Source organism: Oncorhynchus mykiss, chromosome 3 (genome assembly GCF_057628025.1).
Source record: "Oncorhynchus mykiss isolate SJ-2025 chromosome 3, ASM5762802v1, whole genome shotgun sequence".
In the NCBI taxonomy this organism is placed as follows: domain Eukaryota; kingdom Metazoa; phylum Chordata; class Actinopteri; order Salmoniformes; family Salmonidae; genus Oncorhynchus; species Oncorhynchus mykiss.
In genome coordinates, this window is record NC_143024.1 from 82192327 (window position 1) to 82207788 (window position 15462).

The window sequence follows — 15462 nt, forward strand, 5'->3', positions numbered from 1 at the left end:
TTCAAAACGGCAAGGTGGTGTTTAAGGATTGGGATATGGTTAAAACCCAAATGTAAAAAACAGTGTCCATGGCTGGGATCGATCACGCAACATTCTAAGCCAAAGTTATTGAATTACTGCCCTTCCACCAGCCACGTCCACAATATACCGGCAAACCCCAAGTCTACTTGATGGTAATAGCGCTAACTGTTGCCTCTAGTGGTATGTTTTAAAGGCATTTCCCGACGTCCTCGGGACATGACAGAGGTCCAATTTCGACATCAATTTTGAAAGAGCTGGCTGGTTGAAAGTCTATACAATAGGGTATAGAATTCCCGTCCCTTTATGTTTTTCTCCCCGCCTCCTCTCTCATTCTCTCCCTATACCCCTCTTATTTTTCTCCCTTTCTCTCTCTGTATCGCTGAGCAGCCTTGGCACGGTGCCAGGCTTGCCCAGTCGGGCTGGTCTGTAATTATCCCCAGTGAGGCCGCGCTAACGTAGCGTGGCGCGCCTGTGGGGAACCCGTTAGCCCGGAAAGGCGGAGAGAGGGAAGGGGTGGGCATGCGTGCGCGCATGTGTGGGTGTGTGTGTAGAGTATGATAAGGAATCAATAACGATCTGTAGGCGGATTCCCGCTGATTAGTGAGTGCGCAGTGTGAGTTTGAGAGGTGCCATTGTGTTAGAAAGTGTGTGTGTGGATTGCGGTAAGCGATCCATAACGATCTGCAGGTGGATTGTGCTGATTAGTACCGGCTGCTGCTGGCTGAGCTGCGTGCAAAAAGCTTCCTGCAATCTGAGCCTGCCGTGTGTGTGCGTAAATGAGACACTCTGGATGTGTGAACAGGGATGTGTGTGCGTTAGTGAAACACTGTGGGCCTGTGTGCGTGACACCGTGCTTATTTGCATGTTGGCTGCCCTTACAGAATGTGTTCCAGTGAACGGTATGTGTGTGCCAGCAGCGTGTTTGCACATGTGTGTTTACTGTGTGTGATTGCCAGCAATGTGTGTGTGTGTGGCTCTAACTGTCCACGTGTGGCTCTGGTTGTGTGTGCCAACCTTGCTCCAGTGTTTGATTGCAAGAGCAGATGGCTGGATCACTGTGACCTCCCAGAGTGCTGCTCTTACTCTGGGATGTGTGTGTGTGCACACGCTGTTTTGGTTTACTGACACACACCCCAAACACACACACATACAGTATGCACACACAGACACTCTCACACAGAGCTCTGACTGTGTTTCACATTAAAATGTATAGGGGCAGTCTCCCGAGTGGTGCGGTGGTCTAAGACACTGCATCGCAGTGCTAGCTGTGCCACCCGAGATTCTGGGTTAGAGTCCAGGCTCTGTCGCAGCCGGCTGCGACCGGGAGACACATGGGGCGGTGCACAATTAGCCCAGCGTCGTCCGGGTTACGGGAGGGTTTGGCCAGCAGGGATGGCCTTGTCCCATCCTGCACCAGCGACTCCTGTGGCGGGCGGGGCGCAATGCTTGCTAATACGGTCACCAGTTGTTCGGTGTTTCCTCTGACACATTGGTGTGGCTGGCTTCTGGGTCAAGTTGGGTTGTGTTTCAGGGGACGCTTGACCTTTGCCTCTCCCGAGTCCGTACGGGAGCTGCAGTGATGAGACACGACTGTACCTACCAAATGGATACCACGAAAAAGGGGTAAACCATTTTTTTTTATAAATGTACAGGGGCAACTACACTACCTCCACTTCCCTCAAGACTCACGCACAATCAAACTTACATGACATGAGCACAAATGTTTGCGCTTGCTCAGTCACACGCGCACACACATTCGTAGAGCTCTGACTGTGTTTTAACACACAAGTTAATTCAAAGGCTTTCAGCCTTGAAAGGGTTCCTCGTTCTTCTCAGAGCTCAGTAGAAGTGTTTACATTAGAGAGCGAGAGAGAGGGAGTAGGGGAGAGAGAGAGAGAAAGGGTAGAGAGAGAGGGTGTTAGTGCTTTGAATGGAGCTCTGATGTAGGACTGGCCTGTGTTCTCTGAAATAAATTAGACAACGTACTCTTCAACCTAAATTTAGTATGAACTGTTCCGTGACACATTTAATAGAAACAAAACCTGTTTTTGATCTTTGTGTGTATGTTATCTCAACCAAGTCACTCATAGCGGCGTATGTATACCACATAGAAATACTTTTCAAACCTTGTGGAATACACAAATCACTTTTCGCTAGCCCACAGTGCGCACTTTTACTCCTTATGAGACAACAAAATCATGTCAACTCTACATTGGTGATGTCAGTGCCCGGTTTTCCCCCCGATGAGTTCTGGCGTTTAACAAAGACTAATGAGCTCTGAAATTGAATGGAGACTGGGTTACTATCAAGGTAAGGTTAGCCTAGCACAATGAGCAAATTATTAATTTACCAGCACAACTGAAAATAATGTTGTTTGTACAGTACGTTATTTCTGTTCAACCAAAATGTCATCTGAAAGAAATCAATCCAGTTCCAGGCTTGAGGCTGCACTCCTCCTCAGTTAAATCAAGTCCCATTCATGTTATTTACAGTACATATCCAATAAGTGCATTGTTTGTGGATTGGTTTAATTTGAACTAATTGCCATACTCCTACCCTGTACCTTATGTCACAGGACACTTCAAGGCAGAATGGAAGGGATGAGAGCCAGAGAAGTGCTGCATCCTGGTGCAACAGTGAAGGAAACCGGACACCATGCACCATACAGGGAAGTGGTGTGCTGCTTCACAAGGCCTCAGCATCTGGTTAGTTTTCATATTAATCAGAGAATTCAGATTGATAAGTTATATTAACAAACAGACTCAGTGATGTGACATTGCCATGAGTAGCAAGATAAGTAGAAAGTTGCAGATGAACACGATGCAAGATGATGCACTCAGTTTTTGCACATGTGCACGTGTGTGCTTTACAGTCCTGCAATGTGATAGCTGCAGGACAAAAACAGCACTGCAGTTCACGCTCTTAGTTGTTGAGGAAGTTGGCCCGATATTGCTGTTTACTTCCTTTATCATGGTCTCCATCTTTAAGACCAAGTCTGAAGTTATGTCATGCGTGCTCCCTCTCCGGCCTTTAAGTCACCAGGCTGCTCGATATGGAGCACATCTGTTACCCTTGTTACACACACCTGCACGTCATCACTCACCTGGACTCCATCACTTCCCTGAATACCTTCCCTATACAGTTAAAGTTGGAAGTTTACATACACTTAGGTTGTCATTCAAACTCATTTTTCAACCACTCCACAAATTTCTTGTTAACAAACTATAGTTTTGGCAAGTCGGTTAGGACATGACACAAGTAATTTTTCCAACAACTGTTTACAGACAGATTATTTCACTGTGTCGCAATTGGGTCAGAAGTTTACGTACACTAAGTTGACTGTGCCATTAAAACAGCTTGGAAAATTCCAGAAAATTATGTCATGGCTTTAGAAGCTTCTGGTAGGCTATTTTACATAATTTGAGTCAATTGAAGGTGTACCTGTGGATGTATCTCAAGGCCTACCTTCAAACTCAAACTCCTCTTTCCTTGACATCATGGGGAAACCTAAAGAAATCAGACAAGACCTCAGAAACAAAATTGTAGACCTCCACAAGTCTAGTTCATCCTTGGGAGAACTTTCCAAATGCCTGAAGGTACCACGTTCATCTGTACAAACAATAGTATGCAAGTATAAAAACCATGGGACCATGCAGCCGTTATACCGCTCAGGAAGGAGACACGTTCTGTCTCCTAGAGATGAACGTACTTTGGTGCGAAAAGTGCAAATCAATCCCAGAACAACAGCAAAGGACCTTGTGAAGATGTTGGAGGAAACAGGTACAAAAGTATCTATATCCACAGTAAAACGAGTCCTATATCGACATATATATATATATACAGTGCCTTGCGAAAGTATTCGGCCCCCTTGAACTTTGCGACCTTTTGCCACATTTCAGGCTTCAAACATAAAGATCTAAAACTGTATTTTTTTGTGGTCTGATACTCCTTCCATTTCAATATTATCGCTTGCACAGTGCTCCTTGGGATGTTTAAAGCTTGGGAAATCTTTTTGTATCCAAATCCGGCTTTAAACTTCTTCACAACAGTATCTCGGACCTGCCTGGTGTGTTCCTTGTTCTTCATGATGCTCTCTGCGCTTTTAACGGACCTCTGAGACTATCACAGTGCAGGTGCATTTATACGGGGACTTGATTACACACAGGTGGATTGTATTTATCATCATTAGTCATTTAGGTCAACATTGGATCATTCAGAGATCCTCACTGAACTTCTGGAGAGAGTTTGCTGCACTGAAAGTAAAGGGGCTGAATAATTTTGCACGCCCAATTTTTCAGTTTTTGATTTGTTAAAAAAGTTTGAAATATCCAATAAATGTCGTTCCACTTCATGATTGTGTCCCACTTGTTGTTGATTCTTCACAAAAAAATACAGTTTTATATCTTTATGTTTGAAGCCTGAAATGTGGCAAAAGGTCGCAAAGTTCAAGGGGGCCGAATACTTTCGCAAGGCACTGTATATATATACATATACACACACACACATCTTAAAGAACAAATATACACAAATAATACATTATCTGATTCCATTTCTTTAGAAAGGGGCACAAGACAGGGATGGTATCTCTGCCCCCTCCTGTTTGCACTGGCAATTGAACCTCTTGCAGAACGAATTTGACATGACCCAAACATAAGAGGTATCAGTATTGGTAAACATGAATATAAATCAAATGTATTTGCAGATGGACTCCTTATATACCTGACCAAAATTTAAAACTCAATGTCCCCTTGCTAAAAATATTTTCAGAATACTCAAAAAATGCCTGGATATAAAATAAACATTTAAAAACAAAATGATGGAAATAGGAAAATATAATTTAGCCCATTATTTAACAACATGAAAGCAGATCTAATTAAATGGAGAAAAACATCTTCCCATAAACCTTACAGATGGAATAAACATCCTCAGAATGGCATGGCTCCCAAAGTTTTGATATTTATTCTTGGTAATATCAATTACTCCACCAAAAACACTCAGAATAAAAAGGAACGTTCTAGATCTTCCTAAGTTTTAACCTCCCAGACTTGGAGTTGTATCCACTCGCTACCCCAGGCTTTTTCTTGCAACATATAGTTAAATGCACTAAAGAGGAATGATGGGTACATATTGAAGATGCACATGCCAATCCCCAGAATATTTTCACGTGTCTATTTTCAAAGGATAAAGCTAAGAACATTAACAACTTCATAGTTATGAACACTATAACAATATGGAAGAACATTTTTCTTATTCTACAAGAACCAATATCACTCCATAAAACTACAACCCTATATAACAATCCTTGGATAGCTTTTCAGAATTCACTGATAAATTGGTCCACATGGACAACTAAAGGCAGAGACAGTAAATTACTTGGTAACAAAAAAATACATTTATTTCAATGACAGAATTAAAAAGCAATTTTTGGACTGACCAAGGTAGATATTTTCTCACTTAAAAGTTTCATATCTCAATTTGGATTTTAAATCTTTTGGACATCAGAGCAACCTTGACGGAATCCAATTTGAGTCAGGAAAGGACATTCATATGACAGTTAAGATATACAAAACCTTGCAATCTTGCAACCTGCAACCTTGCAATCTCTTAGAAAAAAATATATAAACTATTGGAACCAAGACTTAAAAATAACGGATATTGGCACAAGATGGAGGGACTGTTGGAACATACTGTAATTAACGAAATTAGAGTTAATGAAAATGTACGCTTAATCCAGGATAAACTAATGTAAACTCAGCAACAAAAAGAAAGGTCCCTTTTTCAGGACCCTGTCTTTCAAAGATAATTCATAAAAATCTAAAATAACTTCACAGATCTTCATTGTAAAGGGTTTAAACACTGTTTCCCATGCTTGTTCAATGAACCATAAACAGTGAATGAACATGCACCTGTGGAACGGTCATTAAGACACTAACAGCTTACAGACGGTAGGCAATTAAGGTCACAGTTCTGAAAACTTAAGACACAAAAGAGGCCTTTCTACTGACCCTGAAAAACACCAAAAGAAAGATGCCCAGGGTCCCTGCTCATCTGCGTGAACGTGCCTTAGGCATGCTGCAAGGAGGCATGAGGAGTGCAGATGTGGCCAGAGCAAAAAATGGCAATGTCTGTACTGTGAGATCGCCTAAGACAGCGCTACAGGGAGACAGGATGGACAGCTGATCGTCCTCACAGTGGCAGACCACGTGTAACAACACCTGCACAGGTTCGGTACATCCGAACATCACACCTGCGGGACAGCGGGATGGCAACAACAACTGCCCCGAGTTACACCAGGAACGCACAATCCCTTCATCAGTGCTCAGACTGTCGGCAATAGGCTGAGAGAGGCTGGACTGAGGGCTCGTAGGCACACAACGTCGCCTATGGGTACAAACCCACCGTCGCTTGACCAGACAAGACTGGCAAAAAGTGCTCTTCACTGACGAGTCGCGGTTTTGTCTCACGAGGGGTGATGGTCGGATTTGCGTTTATCGTCAAAGGAATGAGCGTTACACCGAGGCCTGTACTCTGGAGCGGGATCGATTTGGAGATAGAGGGTCCGTCATGGTCTGGGGGGGTGTGTCACAGCATCATCGGACTGAGCTTGTTGTCATTGCAGGCAATCTCAGCGCTGTGCGTTACAGGGAAGACATCCTCCTCCCTTCCTGCAAGCTCATCCTGACATGACCCTCCAGCATGAGAATGCCACGAGCTATACTGCTCGTTCTGTGTGTGATTTCCTACAAGACATGATTGTCAGTGTTCTGCCATGGCCATCGAAGAGCCCAGATCTCAATCCGATTGAGCACGTATGGGACCTGTTTGATTGGAGGGTGAGGGCTCTGACCATTCCCCCAGAAATGTCTGGGAACTTGCAGCTGCCTTGTTGGAAGAGTGGGGTGACATCTCACAGCAACAACAGGCCAATCTGGTGCAGTGCATGATGAGGAGATGCACTGCAGTACTTAATTCAGCTGGTGGCCATACCAGATACTGACTGCTACTTTTAATTTTGAACCCCCCCTTTGTTCAGGGACTGTCACGTCGTTCGTAATAATGATGGTCGGACCAAGGAGCAGTGTACGTAGAGTTCCACATAATTTGTATGAATAAAGTGAAACTTAAGCAAATACAAAACAAATAAATAATAAACTAACCGTGACGACAATGCGAACAGGCAACTAAACATAAACAATATCCCATAACCCACAGGTGGAAAAAATGCTACTTAAGTATGATCCCCAACTAGAGACAACGATAACCAGCGGCCTCTAATTGGGAATCATACAAATCACCAACATTGAAAATCAAACCCAGAACCCCACAAAGAAAATATAAAGTAGAACAAAAAAAAACAAGTCACGCCCTGACCTACTCTACCATAAATACAGGTTTTCTATAGGACGTGACAGGGACACATTATTCCATGTCTGTTTTCACATGTCTGTGGAACTTGTTCAGTTTATTTCTCATTTGTTTCTCACTTATTTTCATACAAATATTTACACATGTTAAGTTTGCTGAAAATAAACGCAGTTGACAGTGAGAGGATTTTTTTTGCTGAGTTTATATAGTTTATTACACAAAAAAACTAAATGAACTAATTCTACAGCACAATGGCAGAGTCTTGTCTTAAGAGTAAAACTAACAATGACTCAATAATCCATGCCTTTTAAGAATGCTATAATGTCCAACAGATATGAGATGAGTTAGAAAGTTGGTTGTCAGAAATATTACAATGTAAATGTATTGTACATTTAATCCATCTGTCTGCATATTCCCAGACATGGCATATAAGAGTACAGTGAGTTACTTTTCTTGTCAATCATCTTGAAAAAACATATACATAACTGGAAATCAACCAATCCTCCATTAACACAATGGAAAGGTCAAATGCTTTATTATCTAAATGTTCAAAATGCGTGGGCAACGGAGAGAAACAACAAGGTGCAGTTTGAGGCCATGTGGTGGAGAGTGATGCAGGCGCTGGAGATGGAGGTGTGAGCAGGTGGGTCTGGGCAGGGTGATGTCATTGATGTTTTTATGCTGTCATTTGTATGTTTATATTTTGTATTGTTAAAACAATATATATGTATACTGTATCTTACCCCCCAAAAAGGAGGAGGAGTCATGGTCAGATTTGCCAAAGGGAGGGTGTGGGTGAGCCTTTCATGCGTTTCTCTGTGTAGAGTAAAGGTGATCTCGAGTTTGTTGCCTCTAGTTGCATAGGTGAAGTGCTGGTAAAAAATTAGGTAAATGGATTTCAGTTTCCCTGCATTAAAATCACTGGCCACAAGAAGTGCCGCCTCTGGATGTGCATTTTCTTATTTGCTTTTGTCCTATACAGCTCGTTGAGTGTGGCCTAAGTGCATCGGTTTGTGGTGGTAAATACACAGCTACAAAAAAATATAGATGGGAACTCTCTTGGTAAATAGTGTGGTTCGTTGGGTTGGCGACCAATAATTTCCACCCGGCACAGCCAGAAGAGGACTGGCCACCCCTCATAGCCTGGTTCCTGTCTAGGTTTCTTCCTAGGTTTTGGCCTTTCTAGGGAGTTTTTCCTAGCCACCGTGCTTCTACACCTGCATTGCTTGCTGTTTGTGGTTTTAGGCTGGGTTTCTGTACAGCACTTTGAGATATCAGCTGATGTAAGAAGGGCTATGTGAATACATTTGATTTTGATTTGGTCTAAAGCTTATCATGATGTATTCCAACTCATGCGAGCAAAAACTTTAGACTTTCTTAACATTAGAGATCGCGCACCAGCTGTTGTTAACAAAGAGACACACCCTTTCCCCTCTCATCTTAACCGAGGCTGCCGTCCGATTTGGACCATGCATGGTAAAGCCAGCAAGGTATATACACTGCTCAAAAAAATAAAGGGAACACTTAAACAACACAATGTAACTCCAAGTCAATCACACTTCTGTGAAATAAAACTGTCCACTTAGGAATCAACACTGATTGACAAATTTCACATGCTGTTGTGCAAATGGAATAGACAACAGGTGGAAATTATAGGCATTTAGCAAGACACCCCCAATAAAGGGGTCTGCAGGTGGTGACCAGGCCACTTCTCAGTTCCTATGCTTCCTGGCTGATGTTTTGGTCACTTTTGAATGCTGGCGGTGCTTTCACTCTAGTGGTAGCATGAGACGGAGTCTACAACCCACACAAGTGGCTCAGGTAGTGCAGCATATCCAGGATGGGACATCAATGCGAGCTGTGGCAAGAAGGTTTGCTGTGTCTGTCAGCGTAGTGTCCATAGCATGGAGGCATTACCAGGAGACAGGCCAGTACATCAGGAGACGTGGAGGAGGCCGTAGGAGGGCAACAACCCAGCAGCAGGACCGCTACCTCCGCCTTTGTGCTAGGAGGAGCTGGAGGAGCACTGCCAGAGCCCTGCAAAAGGACCTCCAGCAGGCCACAAATGTGCATGTGTCTGCTCAAACGGTCAGAAACAGACTCCATGAGGGTGGTATGAGGGCCCGACGTCCACAGGTGGGGGTTGTGCTTACAGCCCAACACCGTGCAGGACGTTTGGCATTTGCCAGAGAACACCGAGATTGGCAAATTCGCCACTGGCGCCCTGTGCTCTTCACAGATGAAAGCAGGTTCACACTGAGCACGTGACAGAGTCTGGAGACGCCGTGGAGAACGTTCTGCTGACGGCAACATCATCCAGCATGACCGGTTTGGCGGTGGGTCAGTTATGGTGTGGGGTGGCATTTCTTTGGTGGACCGCACAGCCCTCCATGTGCTCGCCAGAGGTAGCCTGACTGCCATTAGGTACCGAGATGAGCTCCTCAGACCCCTTGTGAGACCATATGCTGGTGCGGTTGGCCCTGGGTTCCTCCTAATGCAAGACAATGCTAGACCTCATGCGGCTGAAGTGTGTCAGCAGTTCCTGCAAGAGGAAGGCATTGATGCTATGCACCGGCCCGCCCGTTCCCCAGACCTGAATCCAATTGAGCACATCTGGGACATCACGTCTCGCTCCATCCACCATGCACCACAGACTGTCCAGGAGTTGGCGGATGCTTTAGTCCAGGTCTGGGAGGAGATCCCTCAGGAGACCATCCGCCACCTCATCAGGAGCATGCCCAGGCGTTGTAGGGAGGTCATACAGGCACGTGGAGGCCACACACACTACTGAGCCTCATTTTGACTTGTTTTAAGGACATTACATCTAAGTTGGATCAGTCTGTAGTGTGGTTTTCCACTTTAATTTTGAGTGTGACTCCAAATCCAGACCTCCATGGGTTGATAAATTTGATTTCCATTGATAATTTGTGTGATTTTGTTGTCAGCACATTCAACTATGTAAAGAAAAAAGTATTTAATAAGAATATTTCATTCATTCAGATCTAGGATGTGTTATTTTAGTGTTCCCTTTTATTTTTTTGAGCAGTGTATTATCCATGTCCTTGTTCAGCCATATTACAGTTCTTCAGGTCCCGTTGATAGTCTTGAACAAAGCTCGTCCAGGTTGTCATTTAGTGATTGTACGTTTGGCAACGGCGGCCTAGATGCTCGTCAACGTAGTCTAATCATGACGCCGCCTAACTTGCTTCTCTTTAGCCGCAGCTTATTCATTCGAGTCCTGGGATCAGGGCCTGGTCTGGGGTAAGCATAACGTCCAGAGCTGCCGACTCATTGAAGTAGAACTCTTCATCCAAATCGAGGTTAGTGAAGCTGGTGCCCAGAAGTTGTTTCAGTGATAGGAAATGATGGCGGAAACAGTTAATAAGATCAGCATAATAAAACACACTAAACAGCAGGATTGGCCTGGAACCTGTAAGACCGCAGCTATCCACTGCAGTGCCCAGCCTGTTCAGGATTCCCCACTAACTCTCAGAGTAATTAGTAATAGTGTGTGTGTGTGTGTCTACCTTTGTGTGTTATAAAAACAAATCAGGGCCGAGGGCTCTGATTACAGAGCAGAGGAATGCAGCACTATCAGCCCCTCATCTCATTCTCTTTTTCTATTTCTCTCAATGTCTTATCTGATTCCTTCTCTCCTGCCCCAGCCTCTGCCTCTCTCTCTGACTTCAGTCAGCTAGTTTAAAGAACATTCATGGACTCACCTGACAGTTACTTGACAGTTTGCCTTCAAGGACTAATTTGTATGGTTTTTCAATGTGTGGGTGGTGTGTTTGAGAGAGAGAGAGAGTGTCTGGCGCTGCTTTTTCAACTCCTACTCTCAACAGCTGCATAAAATACACCCAGACTTTCCCCTGCCAACTCCCCTCCCCTCCCCTCCTTCTCCCCCCACCCCTCTCTCGCTCTCTCTCACACATACACAGACCACACCAGACCTCCGGCTAGGCTGGATATCCCAGCTTCCTCTCCTATATTTGCCACTGAGACCTAACAGATGAGTCTCAACCAACACAATGTCTCCCTCCCTCCCTTCCTCTTTCTGGGTTTGTCTCTCTTCCTCTCCTCCTTTTCCTCTTTCTGGGTCACTCTCTCTTCCATCACATTTCTCCAACTCACTGCATGGCATGACTTTGCAAAATGCAATATTGAACCCAAACATGTACAGTCCATTGTCCATGGCTATCCCCTTTCAATATATTTGTGTGGGGTTGCATATTTGAGGGTGAATTGTAAGATAATGTTTTAATATTGTAGGTAGTAAAGGCCAATCTTCCTTACATTGGTCTTGAACTCAAAGTACATATCTTCTACCCATCTAGTTCACTGTGTATGACTCAGTTATTTTATACACACACACACACACACACACACACACACACACACACACACACACACCTGCTTAAGAGGGCCAGTAATCAAAAGGTTGCTGGTTCGAATCTCTGAGCAGACTAGGTTGCAAATCTATGTGCCCTTGACTAAGGTACTTAACCCTAATTGCTCCTGTATGATGTCAAATTACTCAAACGTAAACGTAAAAATGACTCACTGGGTTTTCAAGTGCCAGAATTTGACAGCTCATTATTGAACTTGGAAGATCTGGTTCTCTCTCTTCTTGCGTTTTTTTCCACTTTCCTCTCTCTTACTCATAATCCTATATTTTACCTATTCACTTTCCTTATCCCACTCTCTTTCTCTGCCTGAGCGTTCCATTACGCTATGCTGTCATCCCTCAGTAAATTTCTACCTTTCACTTAATTTTTCTCTTTTACCGTCACCCTGTCACCCTCCCCCTTGTCTCTCGCTCATATTTTGTTTTACACGCCCGCCCCAACGCGCTGTGTGTGTGTGTGCGCTGGAGGTTTATGGTAATTGCGGTCTCCCGACAGGCCTTCTGGGTAGAGTCTGAGATTGGGAGAGTCTCTCGCAGTACAACACTCCACTCATTCCGCTCCGCGCTCCCGCGGGTCCGTTCGGCGTCCTCAGCAACTCCGCAAACGAAGCTACCAAGGGCTTTAAGATGAAAAACGACGGAAAGTTAAACAATTCCGATTTTTCTCACAATATCGCTGGATATAAATAGTATTTTTGGAATAGATCGGGAATGACGAGAGTGGAAGTAAGAGCGTTGAAACGGCGTGCTCAAATAAAACCCAACATGGCGCTGTCTACGACCGAGTTGAATTAATTTCTGGAGTCCGCGGACATCGCCACCTGTATGCTTGCGCTCTGGTACACGGTACGTTACCACGCCTCTGGGTCGTTCTGTAAAGAATGATTGAAAATCTTTCTAGGGATTTGTCACACGAAGTCGATTTTTGGCGACGTTTTCTCTCTTTAAAAAAGTATTTTGAAAATAACACACCGAGTGTAACATTTGGTATAATTGACTGACAAGTAAATACACAGTAAGAAACACTTCTGAATGTTTATATCCAACGATTTGAATATTCACTGGCCCGGGAAGGGATGGATGTCTATGCGTTTATAAAAGAATCCTAACCTAAACGCACGGATCTTTGCTCAGAACTGTGAACAAAAACTGTAAAAAGGCGTCAAATTGAAGCAGACGATTGGAATTAGCGGCTAACTGCCAGGTAAGACAATTATGTGGGCAATAAAGACGTTTGGTGTTTTATTCTGTCTGCCACTGTTGAATTGTAAACAATGGTCTCCCCGTTTGAGAGGATAGACTATTCACAATATAGGCTATCACCACAACGACTGCGACATAGATGGATTTTTCCAAATTGACTGTCAATCTCAGAAGTGTAAACATTAAAATACGAAGAAAATTGTCTACAGCTCTTGTACAGGTTCGGAGTGATTTGATCTCCGTGTGTGAGAGAAGGGGGAGAGAGTGGAATGGCAACTTCTAAGAATAGCGCATAGGGTGGTCTTTGTGTGTTTCGGCGGGGCAGTGGCATGTGGTTGATAAATAACATTGGTTGTTTAGTCATTCGGCCCTGGGCTAGGCGACAGGGGCAGTCCTGTCAACCAGGAGAGACTGAGTCGGAAGGTCAGGACGAGGCTTCGCTGTCAGCAGTCTGGTCAGCGAACGATTCCAATAATGTTTGGATTGAAATTGACTGATAATACTTGTTCTTTGTTAATTAGGCTAGGCTACTAAATTAACCTTATTTTCTTCAAAAGAGCGAAGAGTGTTTTGAATCGAGTGTTCTTAATCTCTGTGTGTGTGTGTGTGTGTGTGCGCGCGCGCGCGCTAAACAAGGTTACGGAATACAGCCTCGCCCTGACAAGAGGAGCGATTTGTTCCGTTTCAATACGGGTCAACACTGTGTTTTTGAGTGCTTGTAGTGGGAGTGTGAGGTACAGAGGAGAGCTAGTTGACCCGGAGGGGTAGAGTGCGAAATGTGCGGAGCAGATAGAAACTGTATCGAATGCTGCATATAGACCGACGTACCACACACGGGATCTGTCAGTGGAGAAAAGCACCGAAAACACTTCAGCTTTTTGCCTCCCTGCCCGTTTAGGGCCTAAATCACCACCTTGCACCAGCAAATTCCTTTAACCTACTTTTTTGGTAGATATTTGTATTGGCTATTGTTACTCCTGTTGTCCATGTCCTTACTGCACACGCAGCTAAAGCCCCGTGCCAGGTTTTCTCAGCGCATGCAGCGTGTCTCTTCTGGCCAGTGATAGAACACTAATTGGGGATCGCTCACGCGATCGATGTTCCCTAGCTCATTGGCGAGGTTAGTTACGGATCTAGAATGTTAGTTGACCAAATCTTCTCTGGTAAAACAAAAAAATATACCAGTATAGTACACCAACACCCACATCCTGTTTAGCATATAATTAGGCTATACCTCGCTTGCCTGCGCATATAGCCTAGGGCCCCAAGCCTATCGCTACTATGCAAGGAGGAACGGGCCATGGGGAGAATCTCAATTGCACACTCCTGGCGTCCTCTCACTTTCTTCACAAAACCCATTGCAGGAGAAGGTCAGAGGGGGACCTTCTAAAATCGGTTTTGAGAAGGAGGCGAGGAGAGATGACGCAAGGAGTGTGCAATTGAGATTCTCCCCATGACCGACTCTTTCCCCAACTACCTTGAGCTGGGTAAGGAAACTGAGATATCTGACAGTGTTTCCCCCTCACTGTAGCAGATAAGTGATCACTTCATATAGACCAATAGGCAGTGGGCCAACGTCAGTGAGAGTTTGCATTGCTATTGTCCCATGACATGACTCAGCAATGATCATAAGTAGGCCTACCCCGAAAGGGGGAAATTAAGAGCTGGTTGTGGTCTGTGCGAACTGAATCATAGTAGAAGCAAGTGGGAACGTTACATTTGAGACAGTTAAAGAAATGGAAAGTCTTGTGTGTCTTGAAGAGTGAAAACAGTAGTTTGGTTTCCATGTTAGTTGACGTTTGAGACTCCCCTGTTAGTGCTGAATATAGTACAGTATTGGGAAGGAAGCATTAAGAGGGTTGTTGTTTATTTGTTGTACCCCTACAATATAAATTATATGAACCAGGTATTCGATTCCAAAAGCCTTACCACGTGATGTTCCTTCAATCGCGAGTGACAAGCGGTGTGCTTACCTTCCTCCAAACCTTGAGTGGCCTTGCTCACAGCACAGAGCGCGCACACACACAGCATGTGGGGGAGGTTTTCTATTTAGCCAAATCTTATCGATTTGTTGGATAATGCCACCGTATGGGATTCCAGACGGATCTTTGCGTAATGAGGCGCACTTAGCATCTTTCTAACTATTGTGATTGCTTGTGAGTGACCCTTATTTTTAAAACGTGTTTTATTTACAAAATATGGTCACATGAAGTGGTTGTTGTATTCTCCTTTGTGGGATTATTGAAAGACAGTCTGGATAAGAGTCTCTGGATGCCCCATAGAAAACGATCCGTTCTTCACCAAACTGTGTTAGTGAATAACAATATCGTTTAATCAGCAGCAGACCTACGGTTCCTTTCGATTACTGAGTTGATTCCACCCCAGGCTACTAAACTTCATAAAGCCTAAAACCGCTATTTTACATTTTGATCTGGCTGCAGGTCATTTTTTAGAGCATCCCATTG

At 44.2% G+C, this 15462-nt stretch overlaps 1 protein-coding gene across 4 annotated transcripts in view; it reads left to right on the forward strand.

Annotated features, from left to right (window-relative positions):
* The first annotated feature begins 12240 nt into the window (after positions 1 to 12240).
* LOC110520505 (BCL-6 corepressor) overlaps positions 12241 to 15462 on the forward strand; it is a 78842-nt gene continuing 75620 nt past the window's right edge. For 3 of the 4 annotated variants that reach the window (XM_036975056.2, XM_036975058.2, XM_036975060.2), the window contains exon 1: positions 12241 to 12998. The gene's annotated coding sequence lies outside the window, so the exon portion shown is untranslated. The remainder of the gene's footprint in view (positions 12999 to 15462) is intronic. The other variant, XM_090230279.1, reaches the window with a different exon arrangement.